Here is a 5,549-nt window from a genome sequence, read left to right on the forward strand (position 1 = left end):
CTGTACCAGGGAAAGGATTGGGCCCAGACTAGGAGAGAGTCCAGTCTGTAAAGTAAGCTTATTGGAACATCTTTGAGGGTGACATATTACCTGTAATCAGTTTCTGAATGTATTAGGCTTAGACTTGCAAATTTGTTTTATTTTGCTTTTGTGACTTACTTTGTTCTGTCTGTTATTACTTGAAACCACTTAAATCCTACTTTTTATACTTAATAAAATCACTTTTGTTCATTAATAAACCCAGTGTAAGTGATTAATACTTGGGGGAGCAAACAGCTGTGCATATCTCTCTATCAGTGTTTTAGGGGGGCGGACAATTTACGAATTTACCCTATATAAGCATTATACAGAGTAAAACTGATTTATTTCGGGTTTGGATCCCATTGGGAACTGGGTGTCTGGGTGCTGGAGAAAGGAAACCTGCTAATCAGTTTTCAGATAAAACCTGGTTCAGAGGTAATGATACCAGTCAGCTCTGTGTTCTTGGGGAACTAGGGTGCAGTATCCAGCCTGTATGACTCATGAAAGATACCCCCCAGCCTCTGCTTAAACCAAAACCCATCAGAGAAAAGACTTGCAGAGAGCAATGAAGGGCAGATGGGAGACACACCTAGATCCCTCCTGACAAGGGTGACAAGATTAAGACATCTCCATTAGCATACAGAATGAAGCACAGAGACAACTCCCCTAGCCCCATCTGCATGAAAGGGAGACATCTCAATTTGCATACAGAATGGAGAACAGAGAACCGCACTGAACTCTGGGACCAGAGAAAGCAAGGAAGCACTGCATCATGGGAATCTCTGCTCCAGATGTTAATGAACCTATGCCTGCCCACACCCAGCTCAGCAGTTATCAGACCAATTCTAGTAATAAATCCTTGATTGATATCCAAAATACTGAAGCAGCCTAATTGCATTGTGAGCTCCCTGGAAGAAAACACCACCCATAGCCAAGAGTGATCAGCTCCTATTGTCTAGCCTAAAGAAAACCCTTGAATCATCGGTTTACCTATAAACAAATCTAGTGTTCTCCCTTGAACCATTCTATTTTCCCTACAAAAATCCCTACTCACCTTCCAGTCAGTGTTCTGATGCTTAGATTCAAACTCTGCATCAGTTCCACTGGGACTCCATCTTCTCCTGACTGATCGTGCTGGGGGCTCTGCCTGTCACTTGCCCTCAGGACCCTGAGCTACCGCCATCACCTGGGACTCCCGACCAGTTCAAGCCTCATGGAGTGGGTGAGATCCCCACTCTTTCTCTCTCTCTGTTTTCCTTTCTACCTTAGGTATTAACCTGTAATAATGTAGGTTATGTTGGTTTAGGCTCCTTGTGTAGTTATCACTAGTATTCAATAAATAACTTTTATGGTTAAGCTGGTTGCTACTCTCTCTCTTGCTGAACTTCACTCTTTTGTGTTTTTAGCTTCCCTCTACAGCAACGCTTCTTTTACCTAAGCTAAAGATCCCTGCAGCGCCCAATATACTGTGGGGTTTGCTCATCCAGTAGGTTACTGCCAGTACAATGGTGATCTGAGAGTGGGGATAGGGACATGCTGAATCTGGGACACATAAGGGTGACAGCTTGAAAGTGCTGCTTGACCCAGTCCATGGAGCCCAGGGGCATATAATGGGGAGGCTGCTTGAAAGTGCTGCTTCCCCCAGCCCAGTGAGTCCAGGGACATATAAGGGGTCAGCTTGACAGTGCTGAGTGACACAGTCTGCTCAGACTTGCTCTGTTACTGTATGTGTGTGTGTGTTCATCTGGTTCTGGGGCTGGAGGAACCCAGCCCTAGGGAACCTAGGTCCTGCAGGATCGCTCCATGGGGAGGGGACTTGTATAAGGGAGAAGTAGAGCTCCATATGAAAACACACATGACACAAGCAGCACATTGGTAGAATTACAGAACTCCCCCCCGTCCAAGAAGAGTAACCCAAATAAATGAGCATACCCCAAAATAATGGGCAAATCTGGTAACGGTAATTTCAGCACATCAGGTGACAGTCCCAAGGGGATCTCTGTAACTGAACCCATCACAGTAGTCTTGAGGGAAGAGATGGGGCAGAGGAGGGGGTGGGGCCTCAGGGGAAGAGAAGGAGCAGAGTATAGGGTCTCAAGGGGGAAGAAAAAGGGATGGGGCAGGATCACAGAGGGGAAGTGGCTTCTGCATGTATCTGGGCTGCGTAAGGAGCTAGCTGTCCCTCTGTGAAGGGGCTGAGGACCATTTCCACCCCTTTATAAGCAGTTGGGGCAGCACAAACCAAGGGGAGGAGAAGGAAATATGGACCTGAGTCGCTTCCTAGGATTCCCGTGGTTCAGACCCTCAATTATACACTGCCCTGCCTTGGTGGGGAGTGAGCTCAGCAGGTGTGCTGTGGGCAGAGCTGTCAATGGGGGGACGGGGTGTTGCCTGAATGGCTCTTCCTCAGTCCCCTGTGTTAGTCATATCTCTGAAACAACTCAGTCACAAGCAACTGGCTAAGAGTACAGGGAAATGGTGGGTGACTGTGCTCATTGAATTGCCCCTGTCCACAGTTTGTGCAACCCCCATGGATCACGCAGCACCCAAAACACTAAAGAAGGGCCTGGACTGTGACTGCAGAACAGCTCTGCAGGTTTTTTTCCTGGCCCCTGGATGTTTAACCAGAGATGGGACAGTGACAGGCCAGGTGTAATGGGAAACAGCATCCACATCCCTTCTCTTTATTGATTGTATCAACAGAAATTTTGAGGTCGGAGCAGCCACTGATAAGACTCTTTATACGCCAACATCCCACTGGTCCCCTGGCTCTCCGTGAACACGGTCACTTTGTAAATGCTGCTGCCTGCCTTGGTCTCCTTCCCCCAGTGCCCTGCCCTCCCTCACCAGCCAGTGGAGACAGCCACTCTCCCATTGCTCCAAGCCTTAGATCCCATCTGAACCTCTCTCTATAAGGTGGTAATCATCAGTATGTCATGTTGTCTCAGTTGGAAGGGTCCAGGATGGAAAGGGTGACAGTAGCTGGAGATGGGTGATGAACTGATTCTTCACTTGACAAACACCCGGATTATCCTAACACGAAGGTGTTTGCTTTTCACGCTATATACGATTGGGTTCATCAGGGGTGGAACAAGCAGGGAGACATAGCCCAGGAGAATTGGAGGCAAGTGAGAAGAGCTCTCCCCAAATCTGTGTATCATAGACAAGCCGATCTCTGGTGTGTAGAAGATCAGAACGGCACAGAGGTGAGAGACGCAGGTATTCAGGGCCCTGAGGCACTCTGCATGGGATGCAACACTTAGCGCTGTTTTGAGGATCATCACATAAGATAGGAGGATAAGTAGTGAGTCCAAACCCACTGTTAAGAGTGTAATAAACAAGCCATAGATGCTGTTGACTGTTATATCCGAACAAGCCATTTTCATGACCTCCGAGTGCAGGCAGTAGGAATGGGAGAGGACATTGGCTCGACAGTATCGGAACCGTTTGAGGAGAAAGGGGAGTGGAAACATTGCAGCCATACCTCTTAGCACACACACCAGTCCCATCTTGGCTGCTCTTGGCAGGGTTAAGATGGAGGCATATCTCAGTGGGTTACAGATTGCGATGAAGCGGTCAAAGGCCATCAACAAAAGTATGGAGGATTCAATGCATTGAAGCGAGTGGATGAAGAACAGCTGGGCAAAACAGGCATTGAGGCTGATCTCCCTAGAGTTAAACAAGTACATGCCCAGTATCGTCGGTATAGTGGCTATTGATATGCCAAGGTCTGTGATGCCCAACATGGAAAGGAAAATGTACATGGGCTCATGGAGGCTTGAATCTATTTTTATAATGAACAGAATGACTGAATTTCCTACTATCGATATAACATACATTAAGCAGAAGGGGATAGAGATCCAGAGATAAACATTTTCCTGCCCAGGTATCCCTGTAAGAAGTAACACTGCATATGTGAATTGGGTGTCATTGACAGCTGACATAATGTACTGGGAAGGTCCAAGGAATTTTGACCTGTCCTTCCTGTAAGGAAAAAGAACAGGAGATTAGATGATATTTTATGAGACATCATTCTGCTCTCAGTGCAAGTCTAATGCCTCCCAGGAGCTCAAAGAAGATCAGCAAAAACATAGTCTTGGATTTATGCCACTGATAGGAAGATAGGCACTGCCTGACTCGATTAGACCTGCAGTCTAGCTAAGCCAGTATCCAGTGGTCAGTTCCAGATGCTGCAGAGGAAGGAGCTCTGAAATAGGCAGCTATAACCTGCTCCCAGGGAGCAGTGCTCAAGCAGGCTGCAGAACTCCCATCCACAAGATATAAAGGGGCCAAAAGCTTAGCAGGATTCAAAGGGGGACTGCATATTTTTTATGGGTAACCAGAAAATCCAATAACAGTGCTGAGGATTTTTTTTAAGTCTTGGAAGGGCTCTAAACCTTCCTGATATATACCATAAATATGTCTAACTAGTGGTCTAGTTGTGACCTTCCCACAGACACCCTTTCTGGCCCTCTACTTCTCAGTGTGGCCCATTGTATCACGATTTGTTAAAACACGTGGGAAGTGCATGGAGAAAATGTCCATTGAAGCTATTTATAGACATGTGTCGTTGCCTCATTACATATGTTGGTTTATTTTCTCCACTACTGAGGTTATACCACTCCCTCTTTGCAGGAGATGAGATAAATTCTAAGGGCCAGGTTCTTAATTCAATAACAGTGACTTCAACTACGTCACCGTCACTTCAGATTTACATGTGTAAATTCGATCAGAACCAACCCTTACCAAAAGCTCCCGATGATGCACTTTGACCCCCCCAAAATCCCTCCAAGAGAAGCTGAAGTGCCCGGCCAATATTGACCGAATCCAGGGAGTTCTATCATCCTACAGGCTTCTGTCCATCCTCACAGGACCTGCAGCCTCTCCTCAGGTAAGGGTCTCTGGGTATCTGGCAAGCTAGGAGCGAACACTGACAGTTACTTCAGCTGGGTGAGGGAGGGGATGATGTCGAAAATGGGTGAATAATGTAAAAAACCCTAGGTTTGTTCTAATATCCACTTGAGTGTGCAAATGACTCAGCCATGCTTGTGTAAGAGGTGATTCAAGTCAATTATATAGAACCACTATTACACTCCCCTTTCCTGCCCCTCAGCTCTACACTTTGCTGAAACACACACCAGTGGTTCTGTTCTCCCACAATGTTTTGGAAAGTCTTGCACAGGTATTGCAGAGGGATTGTGTTCATGCCTCTCGATGTAAGTGTCACAAACAGCTTCTGGTCAGTTACTAGGGGACAGACTCATACAGCTATTCACTGAACAGAGAGTTAATAGCACAAACCCATTGCAAACAGTATGTGGAACACTTCTGAAATATTTTATGAAACAAAAGCCATTAAGCAGTAACGTTACCACTGCTCCTTCCTGTAGAGATTCCACCAACTCTGCTGCTGGCTTTCAATATGCAGGCATGGCATGAAATTTTGTCTGGAATATTTTTATGAGCAAGTAAAGTTTTGGCATAACATTTACACATCATCTGTACTCTACCACACACATGTCAACCCA

At 46.3% G+C, this 5,549-nt stretch overlaps 1 pseudogene; it reads right to left on the minus strand.

The window, feature by feature from the left end:
- Window positions 1–3,029: 3,029 nt before the first annotated feature.
- LOC120390319 lies at window positions 3,030–4,884 on the minus strand (annotated as a pseudogene).
- Window positions 4,885–5,549: the final 665 nt, after the last annotated feature.

This window comes from Mauremys reevesii, linkage group 1, assembly GCF_016161935.1.
Source record: "Mauremys reevesii isolate NIE-2019 linkage group 1, ASM1616193v1, whole genome shotgun sequence".
NCBI lineage: Eukaryota > Metazoa > Chordata > Testudines > Geoemydidae > Mauremys > Mauremys reevesii.